Source organism: Triturus cristatus, chromosome 2_2, assembly GCF_964204655.1.
Source record: "Triturus cristatus chromosome 2_2, aTriCri1.1, whole genome shotgun sequence".
Classification (NCBI taxonomy): domain Eukaryota; kingdom Metazoa; phylum Chordata; class Amphibia; order Caudata; family Salamandridae; genus Triturus; species Triturus cristatus.
This window is the reverse complement of record NC_140582.1, coordinates 1,005,566,162-1,005,591,227: the sequence shown is the minus strand read 5'-3', so window position 1 is coordinate 1,005,591,227 and position 25,066 is coordinate 1,005,566,162. Positions and strand designations below refer to the sequence as shown.

At 47.1% G+C, this 25,066-nt stretch overlaps 1 protein-coding gene across 3 annotated transcripts in view; it reads left to right on the top strand.

Annotated features, from left to right (window-relative positions):
- EVC2 (EvC ciliary complex subunit 2) overlaps positions 1-25,066 on the top strand; it is a 608,136-nt gene that overhangs the window by 76,714 nt on the left and 506,356 nt on the right. The gene's annotated exons all lie outside the window — the stretch shown is intronic.

Sequence of the window (25,066 nt, the reverse complement as noted above, 5' to 3'; positions counted from 1 at the left end):
GCATTAAAGAATTAAGGATGGAATTGCTACACAAGTGCCTGAATTGTAATGTCCCCAAAAAGCTGGTGCGCTGTTAAACCTCAGTGCATTGGGACTTGAGACAATGGTGTTCATGTAGAGGCTATGTCCAGTGAAAAGAAGTGCAGGCCCTCCAGAACACTGTTAGAAATCAAAGTAGGTCTGGAATCCAGTATACGAACAATGGCAAATGCACAAAGTCAGTGAATAGAACCAGAGGAGGTCAACCTTGAAAGGCAACTTTCTCCTTTTGTTGGGGGAACATAATACACCATGTAAACCGAGCAGAAAGATAAAGGGGAAACTAACACCTGTGTTTGAAATACACCTTCAGTCCTCAATGTTGGCTTCTTGTACGAAAGAGTGGTTAGCAAATCATACACACCTAGAGTTAGCAACAATAGTCCTGAAGAGGAGGTGAACAGCATGTGTAGATTGCAAGCATTACAGTAGCACCGGCATGCCCAGGTGTCTGAGGGGGTGCAATCTAATTTCCCTCTTTAACTTTCTTGATAGAAAATGACCAGTAGAGGTCAGTAAAATACCAGAATTACTTTAGCATTCTCTAGATTCCAGTCCATAGAAACTGTCTTTCACGAGCATCCGTAGACAATATTTTTTTCAAATCTTGTATTTTCAGTGATATGACCACAGAAGGCCCTGATTTCGAATTAAAAACAGAGCTTTGGACTATACCATTTCCCGCTGAAAGGCAATATTTTTCTCCATGTGTTCCCATACCTGGCGTGTCACGCATTTTGGTGCTTACTTTCCCTCCATGTTAAAGAACAGAAGGTGTTTCAGCACCCCGGCCACTGGGCGGCGTAGCTAAATACATATAATGTTCCAAATGCGAGACCGATTGCATTGCAAATGCTTGTTTTATATATGGGTACAATGGTGGATTCCCCCATGAACATGGAATCATATCTGTTGCTACTAAATTAAACACCCTGGTCAGGATAGGTCCCCATAGTGCAGGGGCAGATTCAAAGACATCGACTGGCACCCCATTGGGGCCATGGACCTGGACCCCGGCGCTGGCCTGTATAGGTAGATAGATTTCTTCGTTAGTGATATTCAAGGGAAGATGCCCCACCTCACACAACGGCTCCAATCAAGCGCTGTCATCATCTCACTACTTTTGCTAAATATTTCAGAAAAATGTCACCTATCTATCACAAGGAACAAAACAACACATCTCGGGGATATCATCGTTCTTTAAAAAGGGAGCATTTACTATATCCCAGAAAAGTTTAGTATTCCTGGTTAGGTCTCACCTGGCGTGAGCAGCGCGCATGCGCTGCTCTCGCCATTGCGAGGGCCTTTTGTAATCGATTCAGCCAAAGCTGAATATGCACGCGTACGATGGACAAATATGTGCACGCGCACGCCGATGTGGACAGGCCGACGCCATTTTGTTTAAATTCCGGCCCAGAGTTTACTTGAATTGAGTTTAACTTATGATGTGCTGCCCTCTGGTGGACGCTTGACAATCTTTATGGCAGCAGCAGCACCTGACTTAACAACATTTTTAATGCTTGTTATGGCAGGAATCCAAACGAGGTTCATGATAGGTACACAAACCCCATTTTGGTACACAATCCCCATTTTGGTTTCTGCATTGCGAGGGAGTTTGTAATCGATTCAGCCAAAGCTGAATATGCACGCGTACCGATGGACAAATATGTGCACGCACACGCTGATGTGGACAGGCCGACACCATTTTGTTTAAATTCCGGTTCAGAGTTTACTTGAATGCAGCTTAACTTATGATGTGCTGCCCTCTAGTGGACTCATGGCAATCTTCAGGGCAGCAGCAGCACCTGACTAAACAGCATTTTCAATGCTTGTTATGACCGGAATCCAAACGAGGTTTAAGTTAGGTGCACAAACCCCATTTTGGTGCGCAAACCCCATTTTGGTTTCTGCCTCTAAAGGTGGCCCCAATCAGCTGCCAGACAATGGCTTTCGCAGTCACTGTGTTTATTTATCTCTGGCGGCTGCGGCCTGCCCAGGCCTGACAGACAGGCCCAAGTCACGTCCGTGCAGATCCCATCTTGTACAAAGACCATAAAGTGCAAACAGATGGCGGCAGGGGTCTCCCAGCACTCTCCTTTCTTAAGCCGGCAGGAATCACCCGGAAAACACAACATTAACAAAGCGAAACCCAGATTAGATTCGGAAACCCTCTTCTTTTGACGGAGCCAGAAGAAATGGTGCCTTGCTCAGATGTAATCACACAACTTCTGTGCTCCAGGTGTAGCGCCAAGAGGACCCCCCTTCCCCTCAGTGAATAACATGCTATATCCATCATAATAACTGGACAGGATTAATTCATGCAGCAGTTGACATTCCAAACATTGCTGAAAGGAGGAGCAGGGCTAAACTACAGCAGTGCCAGCAGAAGAGGAGCGAGGAAAGGAAGGTTACAACTGTGTATTAGTTGAGGTTAGGTTTATTTGGAATCCGTGCTCCAGAACGAAAATACTGATGTTACCTTTGGCGACAAACAAAAGAAAGGAGCTAAACTCCATTCTTTTACAAACAGAGCATTAGGATTTCAGAAATAGTGACCCAGAGCCAGGAGAATAAAAGAAACTACAAACATTCGAAGACTGTGATTACATGGCAGCCACTTAATGCCAACTAAAAAACAATGGATATGCTAGATAATAAACAAGCATTGCCTAAGCCTGGAGGTCTGGTGTTGGGACCCAGTGTTTTGGCTTTGCCAATGCTTGGTTTGTCATGCATTTTGTAAAACTGTATTGTTGTGGGTCTGCACGGCCCCACTATGTATTATACATTTTAAAAAAATCTACAAACTAATATAATTTTGCTCAAAAAGTACACATTCTCATAGTAGTTTGTTAGCGGATGCATCCAATCCAAAGATGCATTAGATCCCAGAGCCACAAGACTTACCTATGATATCTTCCCGGCACACCTAGGTAAGTTATGTGCAGATTTAGCCACTTCAGAATGGAATCCAATCAAGCTAGGGCCTTGCAAAGCTGGTGTAATTGGCTTCTGACAGTTATGTGAAGTCTTTTTTAAAACTTCTACATCATGGTAAAGTTGGCACATTTAAGTAGCATTGGCACAGCCAATAGGTCTTGCATTTGGGACCTTATAAGTGTTTAGCCATGCAACACTTGATGTTGTTGCACCAAGGATATTGTACTGGATAACTAAACACTTATAAGGTCCCAAAGGCGAGGCCTATTGGCTGTGCCAATGCTTGTTTTTACAGAAGTGGCCAGGTTTTTCCATGCTTCGGCCTGAAGTATCATTTTCCTAGCTGCTATAGCTAGTTTATACTCGCTCCTTAGTGATTTAATGATCGATGTATCCTATGGGGAATTAGACAGGACATATTTGAGTGACTGTGATGCTTTTGTACAAGCACTATCAAACCATCCCCTTCTATTGCTCCCTGATGTATTTGGTCACCTGGTTAAAAGTAATTTAATAGAAGTGGTAATGTAGCTGAAATTTTCAGTCATTACATTTGGGACAATTTCGTTCTGGAGACAGTAGGTTATTTCCCTCCGGTTAGATGCTACTATTTTGTGCAAAATCGTACAGGGGTGATTGCCCGGCCACTTTATTCTTACAACATTTACCCTGGTAGGATTAATACTATTAACTAAATGAAATGAGGTCTGCCTTTGGCCCCAGAAAAAGAACGGAAGTGTAAGTAAGTTGTAGTCACTTAAAATTGAAGGTACAATGCTAAGATTACCACACACATCAATGGCAGAGACAGACACCAACACGTGATCTATGGTAGAAAATGAATTTCTCATAGTAAAAGTTGGGACTAATTCCCCACTAGGACCAAAGCCACCTCTAATCATATTTGGAGATAATCGGGTTAAGATCTTCCCCATACTTGTTATGACAGAATTTATCGTTTTACCTCCCCATCCTGGTAGATATAACTACATACCTGTGTAGTATGTGCTGCAAATGCCTGAATATTAAAATCTCCTGCCCACACTAGAAAAAAATGCGTATTATTTGGGAGCTAAAAATGTTTCGAGGCCGTGATCCAGGGCTGTAGCCATCCTGCTATGTGTTGAATCGAAAATATTATCAGGTCTCTCCCTCCTTTTTAGGTCTCGCCTAGCGAACGCAGCGCATGCGCAGGTTTCGCCTTGGCGAGACTATTGTTGTCGGTTGGTTTCGGAAGGGAGACAAACCATGTGCGCGCACGGACAAGCGATGTGTACACGCATGGCGTCTCCTCTCTGGCGTCTCCTCTGAAGGGGGACAGGAAATGTGCACTCCATACGCATGCACATCTCCTGTCCCCTTTCATCCCTGTTAATTTCACAACTGTCCCCAGGCTCTTACAGTGAACCAATCGACTGGTGCAAAAAAACGAAAAGCAAGACGGAGGTAATTAATTTAGCAATTTGGGAAACGGGGAGAGGGAAAATAAAATTACATTTGGCAAATTAATGTGTGAGTAAGTTCAGGATGGCCTGTGGGTGCTTAAATCTACAGCACCATTTAAAGTCAAGGGCCATTTATCTCGGATGATTGGGAGAAGACGGTTTGACAAACTGCAGATTTCTAATCAATATTAATAATAAACAGGGCAGCAAAGCGCATCGCGGCGGGGGAAACATGCCTGCTCTGCAGACATCAAGTGGTATGTAAGGGCTTCACCAGCAATTGGAAATCAGCGCCGAGCCTATGCTTTTATAAAAGTGCAGCCTGATTTTACGGAATTCCTGTCACTGAAGAAGGGAAACAAGGAACGTTAATCTGGAAAATGTGAGAAGTGTTGATGTCAATGAAAGACATTTCCAATGAAAACACACAAATAAACGCCTCCGTATCAGCGCTATGTTCTACATAACTTAAAATTATAAAGATGGCTCGTTTTAATATTTTCTAGAATTGGTCGGGGTATTTGGGCATCCTGTCAGCATTTGTTAGTCCATACAGTGTGGCATGTAAGCACACCCATGCATGCACAGCACTGACCAAAAAGGTCTGCAAAACTGATACTAAACACATTTGCTACCGGCTACCTTTTTTTTTTTTTTTTTTTTTTTAGCTGCAGACAGGGCTTTACGTGGGATGAGAAAACTAGGGGGTCTCTCAAAGGGGCGTGGCCGGTGTAATTAAGGGCATGGCTTAAAAGCACGTAAATTAAAAAACTGTGCTTAGCATAGTGTGCCGCCCGACTGGTAAATTTGCTGCTTCTGTCACTGGATCCAGATAAATAATACAACAAGTAACAATGCACCTACAGCAAGCCAGGACTATTGGCTTTGCCAATAGTTGTTAGGTGCACGAGCTAAATAAGCATCAACTTTCGCTTCGTTATACAGCATATTAAAAATGCGTCAGTTCTGAAATTATGAGACTGTGAAAGAACTATAACGACTCTCTTTGAAATTAAATCAAAGGCAGCAAAGGGTGGTACTGCATCAGAGGTAAACAAGCATTTGCAATGCAATAGGTCTCGCATTTACGCAAGTTTGACCCTTCCTTAGGCAGGTCGCTCCCCACGCCGCGCAGCTCCACCAGACTGCGCCTGTGCTCCTGCTCCGCTTGCTGCTACTCGTTTGTGGGTTCGAGGCCCGCCTCCACCTGCAGGCCTCCACCTGCGCCTCATCGCCTCAGGTTTGTTGTTGCCACTGCTCGTTGTGCCCCCTTTTCTCCTTGTTACCCGTTGCTCTGTGCCCCCTTTTGCACTGTGACCGTTCTGCTTCTGTGCTCCCTTCTCTCCGTGTGACCCGTTGCTTTTTTGCCCCCTTTTGCACTGTGACCGTTCTGCTTCTGTGCCCCCTTTTGTCCATGTGACCCGTTGCTTCTGAGCCCCCTTTTGCACTGTGACCGTTTCGCTTGTGACCTTATTTGCCCAGTTTTTGCTGTTTTTCCGCTGCCTTGCCTTAGGCTTGTTATTCCCACCCGTTACCGCCGCAGCGTCCCTGCGGTCCCGCCCCCCCGCCCCCATTGGCTCCCTCCCAGCTGCTACTCCCTCCCACCTCCCCCACCCGTCCACGCCTGGACCGCGCCCGCGCCCAGCGCCAGAACCCCTGGATCCCGAAGCCACCACAACACCAGACTGCACTACGACTCCATCAGCCTCCACGCACTCAGCCCTGGACGACATCACGCCTGCTACCGTGCCACCCCAAAGCGCACCCAAGGACTCTTCACCTGCCGGAACTGCAACTTCCCCAGCATCCGGCCCGACAAACCACCAACCAGAGAACCCAACCACCCCCGACGTCGGTGACGGAGACCTGGCTGGACACCACCTCGGCACCAGACATCGCCACTGCCATCCCAGAGGGCTACAAAATCTCCCGCAGAGACCGCATCAACAAAGTAGGAGGGGGAATCGCCATCATCCACAAGGACACCCTCCGAGTATCAACCAACACGGACGACACCCTCACCACCGCCGAGCACATGCACATCCAGATCCACACCGACCCCAACACCACCCTCAGAGGAACACTCGTCTACAGACCACCCCGACCACAGTTGTGCGACACCATCGCCCACTTCATCAGCACCCACGCCATCACCTCCACGGACTACATCCTCCACGGGGACCTGATCTTCCACCTCGAGAACAACAACAACAACGTCAACTCCGCCGCCCTGATCGACAACCTCGTACTCGAACAGCTCGTGACAACACCCACCCACGCCGCTGGTCACACACTGGACCCCATCTTCACCGCAAGCCCCCACGTCTCCTTCGACCACACCACGAACCCCACTGGACAGGTCACAGATGCGTCCACTTCACCTTCAGGAAACCCACCGCACCCAAAAGATGCCACGCCGCTGCTGCGGCAAGTTCACCGAGGACCAACTGACCGCCACCCTCGCCCTGGGACCTCCCGCAGATCCCACCGACCCCGACACCAACTTCAGACAATGGATCATCGACTGTGCCAACACCCTCGCCCCACTCAAGACCTCTACCACTAACCACTCCAGGAAGAAGGCCGCTTTGTTCACCGAAGTCCTCCGGACCTCCAAGCGCAACTGCCGGAAACTGGAGAAGAACTGGCTCCATGACCAAACACCAGACAGCCACTCAGCCCACAAGAACGCCATCCGCAGACACCACCAACTCATCAGAACCTCCAAGAAGACCGCCTTCAAGGACCGCCTAGACAGCAACGCACACAACAGCAAAGAGCTCTTCAACATCGTGAAAGAACTCTCCAACCCCAGCTCCAACACCAACGACATCCCACCCTCACAAGACTTGTGCGACTCCCTGGCCACCTTCTTTCACCACAAGATCACCAACATCCACGACAGCTTCAACACCGCCACCCCCGCACCCGTCGTCGAGACCACCACTGCTGAGAACACCACCCACACCAGCCGGCTGACCACCTGGTCCAACGTCAATGACGAAGACACCATCAAGACCATGAACTCCATCCATTCCGGATCCCCATCTGACCCATGCCCCCACCACGTCTTCAACAAAGCCTGCACAGCCATCGCACCCCACCTCCGGAAGACTATCGACATCTCCCTCGAGACAGCAACCTTCCCGGAGAGCTGGAAGCATGCCGAGATCAACGCCCTACTGAAGAAACCCAAGGCGGACCCCAAGGACATCAAGAACTTCTGACCCATCTCCCTGCTCCCCTTCCCGGCGAAAGTTATTGAGAAGATCGTCAACAAACAGCTCACCCGCTACCTTGAAGACAACAACATCCTGGACCCATCCCAGTCCTGCTTCCGCAGCAACCACAGCACCGAGACGGCCCACATCGCCGCCACCGACGACATCCGAATCCTCATGGACAAAGGAGAAACAGCCCCCCTCATCCTCTTGGACCTGTTAGCAGCCTTCGACACGGTCTGCCACCTCACCCTAACTGTCGCGTTCCCCTGTGTTTCCGTTGAGTCGAGCGAAGCACAAGTGGTCCACCTCCCGACGTCCCCGGCTCTGAATATGAAATACAGAGTACCAGGGCAATCAGGCGAGGGAAAGGGAATTAGGATGGGAACTGCGGGGATTAGGATACCTGTAACATAATGAAAACATAACACACAGTACAGTAATTTGGCTTCCTACTCTCATTCGGTCTCGCTAGGTATGCCTCATCCATGTGTCCACACAACTCATACTCCGGCATTAATAATCATGCCTCACAAACAATAAGCGCCCCAGGGTCAAACCCCCTCCAAGCACCAGAACATCAGTAGGAACAATACTCTGTATAAGCCCCCCACGAGTTCCCTTTAACGTAATGGAGAACTACTAGCGTTCCCCGTCCAAGTAAACCTAAACCTACTCTATATGTACAAAAGAATATGCTCATACGAATTTAGCACCGGGTGCCTGGTGAGCACAGTCACAGTCTCGCTCTGTCCCCCGTGCCCTACACTCGTGGTTTCTACAACCACTAATCTAGTGTCCCGCACAGTGCAGTTCTCCTTGGGTGAGCTACCTGAGTGTTCCAGCTGTTCCTGGACTGCCGAAGGTCAACCCGCTCCTGTCCTTCAATGTGGTAGTTGGCGTCGGCTCTGGTTTTCTCACTCGGTCCGGAGAAAGGACACTGCTTTTCTGCTCGTTCCGTGAGCACGGTGAACTCCTGCTCTGTCTCTCCCCTAAACAACAAACGCGGTGACGCTTCCGTCAGCGTCCCGCGATACGGAGTGCTTCCAACTCTGTTTTCCCCAGACTCGGCAAACGCGGTAACGCTTACGTCAGCGTTCCGCGACCTCAGTCTTTGGCAACGAAAGGCTCTGTCCATCCATACCTCCCGACCAATCCGGATTACAGCGAGGTATGCAGGATGTTTCCCCTTGCTAGTCGTAGCTCCGACGTTTCTCGATTCCTCAGGTTAGTCTCCACTAACAGTGAATCCAATGGGCAGAATTACGCGCACCTGCGGGATCTCGGCGCCCGTACTTAACCACAGTGGCCTCTCCTCCTTCCCGCCTAGAATCCTGGGAGTTGTGGTCCTAACGTATCTTTGGTAGGCGCCTGGGCTCAGCCCCTGACACTAACAGCACGCCTCCATGACACCGGTATCCGAGAGAAGGCCCAGGCATGGACCACATCTTTCCTCTCCGGCAGAACCCAGAGCATCCGCCTCCCACCCTTCCACTCCAAGACCACCGAGATCATCGGCGGCGTCCCTCAGGGATCTTCCCTCAGCCCGACGCTGTTCAATATCTACATGGCACCACTCGCCCACGTCGCACGACAACACTGCCTCAACATCATCTCCTATGCCGACGACACCCAGCTGATCATATCCCTCACCGAAGACCCCCACACCGCCAAAGCCAACCTACACAAAGGAATGAAGGCCGTCGCAGAATGGATGAAGCACAGCAGACTGAAGCTGAACTCTGACAAGACGGAAGTCCTCATCCTCGGCCGCACCCCCTCAGCCTGGGACGACTCCTGGTGGCCAACATCGCTGGGAACAGCCCCAGAACCCAGCGACCATGCATGCAATCTGGGGGTCATCCTCGACTCCTCCTTTTCCATGGCCAAGCAAGTAAACGCGGTCTCCGCATCCTGCTTCAACACCCTCCGTATGCTCCGCAGGATCTACAAATGGATCCCTTCGGACACGAGAAGAACTGTCACCCAGGCCCTCGTCACCAGCAGACTGGACTACGGGAACGCCCTCTACGCACAGGAACAACAACCAAGCTCGTGAGACGGCTGCAACGCATCCAGAACGCCTCCGCACGACTGATCCTCGACATCCCCCGACGCAGCCACATCACACCCCCTGTGCCCTCGCAGGTGGTCGCTCCCTCCACGCTGCTCTGCCGCTCGCCTGCCTGCCTGCCTGCCTGCTGACTTACCTGCTGCCTGGCCGCTCCCTGATTGCTGAAGACCTCCGTTCACCTCTTCTACGCCGCTGCCCTCCGCATCTTCCTCAGGTTCGCCTTCTGCCCGCAGCCTGCCGCCTCTGCCCCCGCTCCTCACCGGCCCCGCTGCCCCGGTCACCTCCGTGCTTCCCGCCGCTTTCCCGCTGCTGCTGACCCGTAGCTCCACCTCCCCTCCTCTCCCATTGGTCCTCCCGGCTGACCCTCCCTCCCGGCTCCTACTTATGACGCCCCCTCAGCGACCGCGCAGCGGGCGCGCCCGTCCACACCTGGACCGCGCCCAGCGCCAGACCCCCTGATCCCCGCGCCCGCCAGCTCCCCCGCAGGACCTACGACTTCGCCGCGCTCATCGCACTCAACACCGCCCGAGCACCTGGATGCTACCGAGCGTCCCCGCGACGCACCCATGGACCCTTCGTCTGCCGATCCTGCAACTTCTCCTGCCTCCGAACAGGCACTACGCCCACCAAGACGGACAACAGCAACCACCTCAAGTGCATCCTGGTCAACACCCGCTCCGTCCACAGACACGCCGTGGAACTCTGGAACCTCCTCGACACCGCATCGCCAGACGTCGCCTTCCTCACGGAAACCTGGATGAACGCCTCCTCAGCCCCCGACATCGCCATAGCCATCCCGGACGGCTACAAGATCATCAGGAAGGATCGCATCAACCAGACCGGAGGGGGCATCGCCATCGTTCACAAAAGCACCATTCGCATCTCGACTGACTGCATCAACGCATTCAAAGACATCACAGACTTCATCAGCCCTCACGCCCTCCCCTCCGCCGACTACATCCTCCTCGGGGACCTCAACTTCCACCTGGAGAACAACAACGATCGCAACACCACCGCCCTGCTGGACAACCTCGCCAACCTCGGACTCAAGCAACTGGTCTACTCCCCCACCCACTACGCCGGCCACACGCTCGACCCTCTCTTCTCATCCAGCAAGCACGTCACCTTCAGCCACTGCACCGGACTCCACTGGACTGACCACAGCTGCGTCCACTTCAGCTTCAAAAAGAACACGGTCCACCACCACCCGAAGCAGGTTCCCCACAGAAACTGGAGCAAGATCACCGTCGACCAGCTCACCACCTCCCTCAGCCAGAACCCACCTATCAGGACAACGGACCCTAACACAGCAGCCCTCGACCTCACGCAATGGCTGACCTCCTGTGCCGACAACCTCGCCCCACTGAAGAACCCACTCACCAGGCCCAGAAGCAAGAAGGCCCCCTGGGTTACCAACAAACTCAAGGACTCCAAGAAGGCCTGCTGCACCCTCGAGAAGGCCTGGCTCCTCGACAAGACCACCGACAACATGACCGCCCTCAAACTCGCCACCCGCAGACATCGCCAGCTCATCCGCACCACCAAGAAGAAATCTCTGAAGGAACGACTGGACAAGAACGCCCATGACAGCAAGGAGCTCTTCAACATCGTCAAGGAGTTCTCCAACCCCAGCACCGGCAACAACGACATCACTCCCTCGCAGGACCTCTGCGACTCCCTCGCCTCGTACTTCCACCGCAAGATCGCCGACATCCACAACAGCTTCGGCGTTCCACCCCCGCACCCATCGACCGAACCTACGCACCCCGCCGCCATCCTCCAGACATGGACCGAAGTGACCCCCGAAGACACGTCACGCATGATGAACACCATCCACTCCGGATCTCCGACCGACCCATGCCCCCACCATGTCTTCAACAAGGCCGCCTCTACCATCGCCCCCCACCTCCGAGACATCATCAACACCTCCTTCAACACAGCCACCTTCCCGGAGAGCTGGAAGCACGCCGAGCTCAGCGCACTACTGAAGAAACCAACAGCGGACCCGACCGACCTCAAGAACTTCCGCCCCATCTCGCTCCTTCCCTTCCCTGCCAAAGTCATCGAGAAGATCGTCAACAAGCAACAGGCCGCCTTCCTCGAGACGAACGGATCCCTCGACCCATCGCAGTCCGGATTCAGAGCCAACCACAGCACCGAGACCGCCCTCATCGCAGCCACCGACGACATCCGAGCCCTGCTCGACAACGGTGAAACAGCGGCACTCATCCTCCTTGACCTCTCCGCAGCATTTGACACTGTCTGCCACCGCACCCTAGTCCAACGCCTCAACGACACCGGCATCCAGGGGAAGGCTCTGGAATGGATCATCTCATACCTTTCCGGCAGAACACAGAGAGTACGCCTCCCCCCGTTCCGATCTGAGGACACCAAAGTCATCTGCGGCGTCCCGCAAGGATCGTCGCTCAGCCCTACTCTCTTCAACATCTACATGAAACCCCTCGCTGCCATCGCACGCCAACACAACCTCAACATCATTTCCTACGCCGATGACACCCAGCTGATTCTCTCCCTCACCAGAGACCCCGACACCGCCAAAGCCAGCCTACACGAAGGGATGAAAGACGTCGCCGAGTGGATGAACATCATCCGCCTGAAGTTGAACACGGACAAGACAGAAGTCCTCATCCTGGGACCGTCGCCCTCCGCATGGGACGACTCCTGGTGGCCCCCGGCCCTAGGCACCGCACCCAAGCCAACGTACCACGCACACAACTTGGGCGTCATCCTGGACTCCTCCCTTTCGATGACTAGACAAGTCAACGCCGTCTCCTCATCCTGCTTCCACAACCTCCGCAAGCTCCGCAAGATCTTCCGATGGATCCCGACCGAGACCAGGAAGACTGTCACCCAGGCCCTCGTCACCAGCAGACTAGACTACGGAAACACCCTCTACGCCGGTACAACAGCCAAGCTACAGAAAATACTTCAGCGTATCCAGAACGCCTCCGCCCGACTCATCCTGGACGTCCCCCATCGCAGCCACATCTCGAGCCACCTGAGAGACCTGCACTGGCTCCCTGTCAACAAGAGGATCACGTTCAGAGTCCTCACCCACGCACACAAATCCCTCCACGACCTAGGCCCAAAGTACCTCAACGACCGCCTGACCTTCTACACGCCAACCCGCCAGCTACGATCCGCGAACCTCGCCCTCGCCGTCGTCCCTCGCATCCAGAGAGCCACCGCCGGAGGAAGATCCATCTCCTACCTGGCGGCTAAGACATGGAACTCCCTGCCCGTCCGCCTGTGGCTGACCCAGGACCACCTCGCCTTCAGTAAACAGCTCAAGACCTGGCTGTTCGAGCAGTAGCAGACCCCCTCCCCCTAGCGCCTTGAGACCCTTCCGGGTGAGTAGTGCGCGATATAAATTCCATGATTGATTGATTGATTGATTGACCCCACCTGAGAGACCTGCACTGGCTCCCCGTCAATAAGAGGATCACCTTCAAACTCCTCATCCATGCGCACAAAGCCCTACACAACGCCGGACCAGAATACCTCAACGACCGACTCAACTTCTACACTCCCACCCGCAGCCTCCGCTCTGCCAACCTCGCCCTCGCCACAGTCCCGCGCATCCGGAAATCCACCGCCGGCGGCAGATCCTTCTCCCACCTCGCCGCCAAGACCTGGAACACTCTCCCCACCGACCTACGACAGACGCAGGACCTGATTGCCTTCAGAAGACTTCTCAAGACCTGGCTCTTCGAACTGTAGCAGCCCCACCCTTCCCCCAGCGCCTTGAGACCCTCACGGGTATGTAGCACGCTTTACAAATGTCATCATTGATTGATTGATTGACATTGCAAATAACAATGCCTTTTATATTTGTTTTCGTTTTAAAAACATAAATAAAAGGCATTGTCATTTACAATGCCAATAGCTTTAACTTGTGTAACTTCTAGACCTATTGCCTTGCAAATGCTTGTTTATTTAGCCACAACAATTGTGCCTAGGGATCCACTGATGCAACCTTTTTGACATTAATAGAAATTTTGTTGGAAATAAGTATCTGTAGTCCCCCTTTAGCCGACCCAGCTTGCGACCCTTGGAAATTTACAAAGTATGAGGAATACCCTTCTACATGCACTGGACTTATGCACCAAGTTTCTTGTATACATACAATGTCATAACCAGATATAGTACTAATCAGTCAGCATTCCCTATCTTGTTTAATAGCCCATTCACATTCTAGGTTGCAAGATTGAATCCTTCCTCAAAGGGCTGACATTCATGGGCTGTATTTAATGCACATATATACTTATTACAAGTGCTAGGGTTATCATTTCTGGTTGCCTTATCAGCCTTACCTACAGCCAGCCTACAAACTGAAGATGTCCCAGGAATAAGTGTATGGTCTTATGGGGGTAGTTGATTTGCCTGAATAGTTATAGTGTCCCCTCTATGATAATTCCTGGGATCCCCGACATGGCTTTGGACATGGCTGAGTCATTTGTTATCATCTAGGGTACTCAGTGCCTAATATCTATTCAACACTGCAAAATCAGGGCAGCATGATAGATGCAGTCTTGGTATCACCCTTAATGCCTGCCGGTTCGATGCACCATTAAGATATTGGCCCAGAGCCCATAGATAATGATAAAAGAACCCCAATGGGATTATACCCATATCTTGTTTTGCCATAGTGGGTAGCCCCATCTTTATGTGGATGCCTCTAGCAACTCTAGGGTTCCTAAAATTAATTACTACACAGTCGCCATCAAATTGTAACTAGCTCCTGTGAAGACATGTTAATATTGGGAGGGTATATATTTGTTAGGCTCAGTGAGGATTTGCCCACAGCATGTGTCCTGGTAACAGGCTCTCTAGCTGATTCCCTATTAATCTCTTGAACATTGTTGCTCAAGTTGCGCAGTACATTTGGACTGGGACAAGCCATCACCTCAACAGGGGGGAGCATGCCTCTTTAAATAGACGTCCCACGGTGCAGGCGAGAAAGGTGTCTATGGTTGATCACTCGGGTAATAATTGGCTCAGTAGATGGCTTTGTACCCCCAGCCTTCTTTATACCCATACTGCTGGCTAGTTGGTAGAAGCCACGAAAAAATTAGGAGCTCCAAGCTGCAAATGTAGCGCCTCTTGGTGAGTGACGTGGACTGTGCCGGTGGGACGGCAGCGAGCAGTTCTGGGGGTTGTAGGCCAGTGCTTCTTTCCTGTGGCATTGATGGGTTATCAAAGCACACCCAATATGGCGCTAAATAGGAGTGTCACATTGCATGGAGTCCTAAATACTAGCAAAAATATGGTCCAGAAAAAGGTAAACATTTTTATCTAGGGTGACCATGCAGAAAAGGGAAATTTGCTACAGATGTACACTTAGAACACCTGAACGCATGAAGGGATGGCTACAGGATTATCCGCCGTATACTTAAGGCTCCTGAGCAGATAACCGCTGCTACACATTGCGTTCTTTGATGCACATCAAAGGTTGACCACAGACGCTGGCATTTTTTTCTACTATTTCCATGACACCTAATAATCTTGCATTAGCCTTAAAATGCTGTCTGTCAAATTTCATGCAGTTTGTCAGTCAGCTCCAAAGTTAATAGTGAATGAAATTCTCCACCTATCCCCTCCCCCATTTATCTTTGATATCCTTCACAAATTAGATGTCAGGTCAGTACTTCTGGCCCATAGAAGATCTGCAGGCTTGGGTGTGGAAACCGTCAAGTCGGATCAGTGCCATTAGAAGGCTATTAGAGCTTGGGCATGGACTTTTTGCATGATGGGTTTTACCCATGCCAAAAGTATGTTTGTGTATGGTGTGCAGGAAGGGGCCTTTGAAACAACAGTAATATCAGCATCTGGTGAGTAACATATTGAATCAATGTTACTGAGTGGTCATTAGGATTGGGAAGAGTCCGTCACAGAGTAATTACATCTTAAGGTGTCGCAAAAGGTAAGTCAGGCTATACCACATAGTCCGTATGATTTCAGGTTGATGATTCAAAGAGCTAGTCACAGTTGGGCATCTTTCTAGGGACTGTGCATGTTTACAGTCATGCCATGCAATGTCTCCGGATTGCTGGTAGGGCTCAGGTAGGGTAATGTGTATTTCATTTAGGACGATTATAGCAATTCAGATTGTTTTTGCATTGCAAGCAATACATATAAAATGAACCAGCTGATGGCAGATTTCATCTTGTCTAAAGGAACAACACTTGACAAATCAATAATTCGTATAGCACAAACCTTGCTTACTGCAATTTACATCAAATGTCTGAAAAATACATTGCAAAGAATGGAGGAATTATACCAATCCAACAGCCTCATGGCCATCAGTCAGTAATAGAATAACAGAACTTACTTTTAGAGGAAGGTTGCCAGAATGTCCCACCTACTGAGCCCATGATATTCAATCAATTGGCTACAGACCTCCGTAATCCTCCTAGGGCATTCTTGCCTATTGTGAATTATCTTCAAAGCCCGCATGTAACAAGTCACATCAGCAATCTAACTATATGCCGTTGGGCATAGGCATCTGCCCCTTAGTTGCATATTATCCTACCCAGTGTCACATAAACTTTTGAATATATATGTGGCGCAAAATCCTCCCCTGAATACCCATTAATGCTGTCCTCACCATAATTAATATTGCTTTAAGCAGTGCAGCAATATCCCTATTTGGATGCACTCATAAAGTAAGCTAGAAGGTGCTGTCCCCACACACGCTCACAAGTAGGATGTGCAACTTATCAGACACTTCCTGGCCAGCCACGCACTAGTAAAGTTCACTCCATGAAATATTCTTAGTTGAAAAAAGTTGGACATCAACTGTTATTTGTTATTCAATATAATGAACTGGGATAGACAGTAATTTTGGATAATTCTATCCTCTCTAGAAAGGAAAGAGGAACCTTTCTCCAGTGTATCATGTCTTCTTTGAAGCTAGATATAACCGAATATAGATTTCTGTTCTGGGATAGATTTTTGTCTGTAATTTTATCCTTCTTAGGTAGTGGAACCTCTGTTTATCAACATGAAAGGGACAAGCAATCGTTCAATATCCTATTGAGGTTCAAATGTTACTTTTTTTGTTCACAGCAGGTTTGCAAATGTCTTTGACTACATTTTGTACAGTTTTGTTTGGATGATTTGCTATTGTATAGCACTTCACACCATTAATGAAGCACCAAAGCACATTGGCAGACACACAGCACTCTGCATGATTGGAAAGTGCCTGGTTGGAAACTTGTTGAAGTGCAGTGCAAAATGCTTCAGTTTTGTGTATGATTGACCAAATTGCTGCTCTTAATCTGACCTATATAGAAGGCCTAATTTTGTAGAGGAGGGGAGACAACCTAGGGATAGTGCACATGTGCTTTACATTAATATTTAGCTCAAGCTGTTTGAAAGTGTTTGGGTTGAGTGTGGTCTTGGTCGGAAGTGTTGTGCATGATGAATAACTGAAACAGAGTAATGCAGTAGTTTTCAGGCAGTCAATCAGTCAGCCAATCAATCAAGGGTTCATAAAGTGCAACTACCCACCCGTGGCAGAATGGCAGTGTACCTGAGGAGTCCATCTAGGATAATAGTGTTGGTAATATGGCAATGCAATGTAAGCAATATGATTAGAAGGTTAGATAAGGTGAAGGCAAAGGTGAAATTTAGGGTAGAAGAGAGAACAAAAAGTAAGGGTGCTAGGCCATAACATGCTGCAATGCCTTAAGAGGCCGAAACAGTGTGCCAGACAGGCCCGAGGAGGATGCCATTACCTTCCAGCCCTTCATCTGCATGATTCGACTGGACAACACTGAGAAAAGAAATAATATCTGTTATTGGAGATGGTCACTTAGCCCCTACCAAATCAATCAATTGGGAGATTGGAAGTGCTTGTGGTGGATAAAAGAAACCTTAAAACAAACAAAGAAGGAAAGAGAGAAACCCAAAATTCAAACAAAAATAATCCAAGTTGGAACCTGCACAGAACTAGGTCTGACACAATTATTAAGTAGACTGGTTGCAATGTCAATATTTTTCTAATTAGTTTCATTGAAATATCCTACTGATTTAGTGAGTTATTGTCAATATAAGGGGCAGCTCTGTGCTATGAGATTGCAATGGGGATTTGGTGTTAGTCCTAGTCACCGCTCCTGTCTGTCTTTGTTCTAATTATCAAAGTAACAAAAACAACTGAAACACCGTCTCTTAGTGAAGAAAGGCTGAGAAGCATGGTTTTAATGTGGACATGTTTTCTGTATCAACTCTTGCAGAGCCATCATGTCTGAGTGCATGTTCATCTCTACCTTCATATTCCCTTCAGGTTGCGGGGGGAATGATAGTTAGTCTGAAAGAACATTTCAAAGGTACAAAGTGATAAGTTGCTGTCCCTCAATTCACGCTGATCCCAGGGGAAAACCGAAAACAGACATTGCCCGCCATGATGCAGACCCACTTATCAGACTAAAAGTGCATTTATTAAGTGGTGGCTGACCTTGTCCCCTTGAAGATATTCAACTGTGAGTATCCTTTATTCTGTGTGACAACATTTCAACCACGATTGTGGTAAGCAATGTCAATGGTCCCACCTCACCTCCACATACTACTCAATTATCCAAAAGCAGTTTGACTACTACCACATCCAGAATCAAACACCAAGAGAGAGAGGGTCAAAACACACTCTTGGTCCCCCTGGGAAAGTACTGTTAAACAACACAAGATTATGGGAAAAAACTACAAAAAAGGGGGGAGTGAAGCCAGTACAAAGAAATCAATCAGGTTTGTAAAAAGAGCCCTCACTCACCAACTTGGTTGGTGACATGCTTCATCATTGGGCTCCCACCAGGGAGGTCTAATACCTCCCCGGTGTGCTACTACGCCTGTTTACAGTGGAGCTGGCTATTGGATGTGACATGTGAGTGCAAAAAAAATGTGCAATAGTGAGATAAAAAATGTCAGGGTTTTAAGCCTAAATTCTTTATTGTGGTAAACCCGGCATTAATTAAAAAAGGGGATTAAAATAACTAATTACCAGATCTGGTTAGTTATCCCTTATAGTGAAAAAAATAAGAAATGGTCAACCTGTTTCTGCCTTTATAGCGTGTTCACCAGGCATTTGTCAGGACCCCACTGCCCCGGTGGTATGCACAAGCAAAGGTGCACCCAACGGTTGGCAGTTCTACTTAAAAAAAACTCATGATTTTTGTTACCGGAAAACTTCAGGATTTCTGAAGACAATGTGGCTGCAAAAGTAAACAGAGACACAAACAAACAGATATACATATACAGTTTGTAAAAGACACAATACATAATTTCATGTAAGTGAAACTGGCGGATGACTCCCTTCACCATATCAAAGTACCAGAAGTTGGTATTTAATGAAATTTGTTAAATTCCAACTGTTGAATTCAGCAGAACCATGATACTTAAAAGCCAATTGGTCAAGTATCTAGCATCAGTGAATAGCTACCAAACCTTTCGTTGTGCCCAAAGTGCTTGAAACATGGAAAACTATGAATCATAGACAGCATGCGTTTTATTTAATTAGTTGAAAAATACGCAACTGCCTCACGCCCTTCTATTCAAGGTTGTAATTTATGGTAATTATTCCATAAGTAAAGATAAAGAAATCCGCTTAGAAGTCACGTAACTTAAAGTCCCCAAACGTGTCGTGAGGAGAAATCAGAGACTCCAAAGTGACCGTGATAGATAATAGTGGGGAAACATAAGGTCAACTTACTTAAAGCTATAATAAGCCTCACATCATAGATCCAGGAGGGGGGTGCGCACTTGTAGTCACACTCTGAAAAAAGTAAGTCTTGAACGTTACCTTCAAAAAAGTAACCGACAAACAAAAAAACGCTAGCTGTAGAGTCGCGCAAATCTACTTACTACATCAAAGCGCTGCACCCGCCGGAACACCTAGGGTTCCCTCTATCTTGGATCCCGTAGATGCCGGTATTGGTTGGTTTGTTGGTTTAAGTATCGAAAACAACCAATGGGTGCCCGCAAATTCGCATATCACCTGTTGGTGTGAGGTGTGGAAGTAAGGATGTAACGGGTGATGTCATTAATCACGTGACCTCTTAATAGCCTATCGGAAAGAATGGCAAAGAGAAACTAGCTTAAAAGCACTAGAGCGCTAACCCCATCTTTGCTGTCACAATCACTATGGGCTTTAAAATATGTGCAATAAACAAAATCGTAAAGAAATAGCAGAATAGCACAAAAAAGGAGCAACTGCACGAAATATATAAACGCCAGAATTCGTGTTCAAAAAGTCAAGGCCTGGCATGTTTAGCAATACATCAGGATAACGTCCGCGTTATTTCGTGAAGAGGAAGAAGAAGTCCGAGTGGAAGCACTGGATCACTGACTTCTTTTTTGAAAAAACAAAAATAACTTTATTTGACAGAGCGTGTACATAGGTCAGCCAGACTGATAAAAAGGCTGCCAGTAAAAGAAAGCCTTTTTCACTCTCACAGAAGACCACAACAAAGGGCTCATATACATTTTTTTTTAAATTATAGAACCTGGAGAAAATGCTGTTTCAGTACTGCATTACAGTATTCCAAGGTATATTATCGTTTAATCCAGAGATGTGAGTGGTTAAACGATAAACCCATCGTTGTTCCTTCTCAAAAAGTCTTTGGGCTATATTGTTGCCTCGAATGATTGAACCGGAGAAAATGAAATTAAAAGCTTTTTTTTTAAATTTGGATCCTGCTGAGACTACAGAAAACATAAGTGACACCGGCCTTAGGACAAAATCTACTTTTAATCCTCCCCCGCACACAGTTCCAGCAGAGATTATTGCATTTGAACATGCAGTATTTTTGGATGTGGAAGCACTGGAGGATACAGAGGTCTTCAAGAAGAGTGCAGTAGAATTTCAAGCACTCCAATCACTTCAAACTAATGCCACAATTGTACTAAAACCAGCAGACAAAGGCGGCGGGGTGGTGATCCAGGATATTGGTGACTATGACCAAGAATGCAGACTTCTCCTTAATGATCCTGTGAGTTACACCCCTTTGTCTAGAGACCCTTCGATGGACCTAAGAGAAGTGATACACACTTTGGTCCATACGGCAGAATTGAATGAACACATTTCTAAACAAGAGGCAGAATTTTTAACTACTAGTGCAGGAATCATACCTTATTTCTACACTCTGCCAAAAACACATAAAAATAGGACCCCACCACTTGGGTGCCCTATAGTCTCCGGAATTGGCTCCCTTTTGGAGCCCCTGTCCCGGTATTGCGATGAATTTTTGAAACCTTTGGTTCAAAAGACTTCTACTTCCCTGAAGGATACTAAAAATCTTTTGCCTCTTATACAGACATTGAATGTGGACAACAACACCACTTTTTTGGTGTCATTGAACATCGAGAGCCTCTATACGAGTATACCCCAGGACGAAACCATCAGGGTCCTTACCGAGGTACTTGATGCGGCAGAATGGGATTACACCACCCCTAGATCTTTTGTGATTGAATGTGCCACATTGGCACTTAAAAAATGTTTTTGTTAATACCAAGGCGAGCTGTTTCTGCAAACCACAGGTACATCTATGAGCAGTGTTTTTGCCCCCAGCGTAGCGGGTTTATATGTCTTTGACTTCGAATGTAAATTCATTCTAATCATCAATAACCCCTACGGACAACACTTGTCCCAGTGGCGCAGATACATTGATGATGTGTTTATCATTTGGCAGGGTCCAGAGAGTCTACTATTAGACTTCTTTAATTGGATCAATACCTGTGATAGACCTCTCAAGTTTACATACACTTATCATCGAAAAGAGATGATTTTTCTCGACCTGGTCATTACGAAAACCAATGGTACTTTAACAACACACACCCACTACAAACCCACAGCTAAGAACAATTTACTGTCCTTTTCTAGTTTCCACCCTCGAACTTTACGTGAAAATTAGCCATATGGACAGTATTTACGCCTGAGACGTAATTGTAGTGAGGTTGCGGTTTTTCGAAAACAATCAGAGGACCTGACTGAGAAACTACAGAATCGAGGTTACCCAAAAAGAATTCTTGCAAAGAGTCGTAAGAGAGCTCGTAATCAATCCAGGGAAGCTCTTTTAGAAGATATAGAAAAAACTGACACGAGTATTCCCCTTACATGTGTAACCACCTATAGTACGGCTTCTAATGCAGTCACTAATTCTATACGCAAAAATTGGCGTATTCTAGAGAGCAATAATAGGAAATGGGGAAAAAGCTTTCTTCTCTTTCAAATAAGCCAGAAGCATAGAAGATGCTTTAGTACATACACGCCCAATGAAGATCAAAACACAGGGCGAACAAACACTTTGTAATGCATGGGGTCTCCCCAAAATAACGGGACATTACCTGTGCGGTTCATGTAGTGTATGTCATCTAATTAACGCGAGCAAAACCTTGAATCTAGAGACAGAAAAAGTCTGGACACAAAGGCAACACACAAATTGTAATACCAATAACGTTGTCTACCTTATTACCTGTCCATGTGGCCTACGGTATATAGGGATCCTACCAGGAAAATCAAACAACGAGTGTGCGAACACCGGAGTAATATAAGATGTAGGCGTAACACCACCAAACTCACCGAACATTTTCTCCGGTTCAATCATTCGATTGAAGATCTGACGTGGACTATCATTGAACATCTACAAGGAGGCAACAATATAGCCCAAAGACTTTTTGAGAAGGAGCAACGATGGATTTATCGTTTAACCACTCACATCTCTGGATTAAACGATAATATACCTTGGAATACTATAATGCAGTACTGAAACAGCATTTTCTCCAGGTTCCATATATTTAATTTTTTTTTTATATGAGCCCTTTGTTGTGGTCTTCTATGGGAGTGAATAAAGCTTTATTTTACTGGCAGCCTCGTTTTTATCAGTCTGGCTGGCCTATGTACACGCTCTGTCAAACTTCTTTTTGTTTTTTCAAAAAAGAAGTCAGTGATCCAGTGCTTCCACTCTGACTTCTTCTTCCTCTTCACGAAATAACGCTGAGGTCATCCTGACGTATCGCTAAACATGCCAGGCCTTGACTTTTTTAACACGAATTTTGGCGTTTATATGTTTTGTGTCAGTTGCTCCTTTTTTGTGCTATTCTGCTGTTCCTTTATGATTTCGTTTATTGCACATATTTTAAAGCCCATAGTGATTGTGAAAGCAAAGATGGAGTTAGCGCTCTAGTGCTTTTAAGCTAGTTTCTCTTTGCCATTCTTTCCGATTGGCTATTAAGAGGTCACGTGATGAATGACATCACCCGTTACATCCTTACTTCCACACCTCACACTAACAGGTGATATGCGAATTTGCGGGCACCCATTGGTTGTTTTCGATACTTAAACCAACAAACCAACCAATACCGGCATCTACGGGATCCAAGATAGAGGGAAACCTAGGTGTTCCGGCGGGTGCAGCGCTTTGATGTAGTAAGTGGATTTGCGCGATTCTACAGCTAGTGTTTTTTTGTTTGTCGGTTACTTTTTTGAAGGTAACGTTCAAGACTTACTTTTTTCAGTGTGTGACTAAAAGTGCGCACCCCCTTCCTGGATCTATGATGTGAGGCTTATTATAGCTTTAAGTAAGTTGACCTTATGTTTGCCCACCATTATCTATCACTAACGGTCACTTTTGAGTCTCTGATTTCTCCTCACGACACCTTTGGGGACTTTAAGTTACGTGACTTCTAAGCTGAGTTCTTTATCTTTACTTATGGAATAATTACCATAAATTACAACCTTGAATAGAAGGGCATGAGGCAGTTGCGTATTTTTCAACTAATTAAATAAAACGCATGCTGTCTATGCTTCATAGTTTTCCATGTTTCAAGCACTTTGGGCAATACGAAAGGTTTGGTAGCTATTTACTGATGCTAGATGCTTGACCAATGGGCTTTTAAGTATCATGGTTCTGCTGAATTCAACAGTTGGAATTTAACAACTTTCATTAAATACCAACTTCTGGTACTTTGATATGGGGAAGGGAATCATCCGCCAGTTTCACTTACATGAAATTATGTATTGTGTCTTTTACAAACTGTATATGTATATCTGTTTGTTTATGTCTCTGTTTACTTTTGCAGCCACATTGTCTTCAGAAATCCTGAAGTTTTCCGGTAACAAAAACCGTGAGTTTTTTAAGTATAACTGCCAACGGTTGGGTTCACCTTAGCGTGTGCATACCAGCGGGGCAGTGGGGTCCTGACGAATGCCTGGTGAACACACTATAAAGACAGAAACATGTTGACCATTTCTTATTTTTTTCACTTTAAGGGATAAGTAACCAAATCTGGTAATTAGTTATTATAGTCACACATGATGAACACTTTCTGAGCTGTTGCTTGAAAATCTTAAAGTTAATAAGTAGATGCTCCTTGAAGCGCAATGAATATTTAGAGTGTTTCCCTATTATATGTTTACACAGGAAGAAGAATATTCTGTTGGTATTTTGTTAAGAGGATATATTATTACCCATCTCTGTTTCAATAATTTTACCTACCTCAAAAACAAGAATGTGTGTCAGAGTTTGTGTAGTTTACAAGCATTCTTGACAGTGGTCGATCAGCACAATCCACTGAGCTATTTTCTTCAGTTTGTTACACAAAGAAACAATCTAAACCTTGATTTACTTTTTGGCTGTGTGTAAAACAAAAAGATTGCATAAGGAAGGGAAGACGAAGAGCAAAGGCAATGAATGCATAGTGAAAATGAAGGACAATGTGTCAGGGGGATGAACAATGAGACCAGGGCCAATAGAAGAGGAAGACTGAGAGAAATTTACAGGGAAGAGAAAGAGAGGCCAAGGTATAGGGAGAAGGAAGAATTGGAACTGTACGTAGGAATGAGGTAGATGGAGGGTAAAGCATAAAGAAGAGTGAGTAGGAGCAAAACATAAGAATGGGGAAAGTGGAGGCAATGAATAAGGTAAAAGAAGAAGGGTAAAAATGCACAAGAAAGGAAATCGGACGAGCATGGGTAGTGTATAGGGAAGCGGTAGAGTGAGGGCAATACATAACATTGAGGAGTAAAGAAGTCTCAGCTTGGGGAAGAGGAGGAGTGAGCTTAGAATATAGGTGATTGAGGACAAGGCACAGTGAATAGTAGTGGGACAAAGGGCACATTTACAGGGGATTAAGGGAACAGAAGAACATGGGAAATAGGGATATGGAGCACTATGGAGAGGACAGAAAAAGATGGGCCATGGGCGTATTACTGAGGAGCCAATGTGAAAAAAAGGATGTGGATAAGAGGGGCAATGAGTAGCATTCAGTGGGACCAGGGAGACAACACAAGAGGGACACTGGATAGCCTTACAAAAGAATAAGGTGGACAGAAGAAC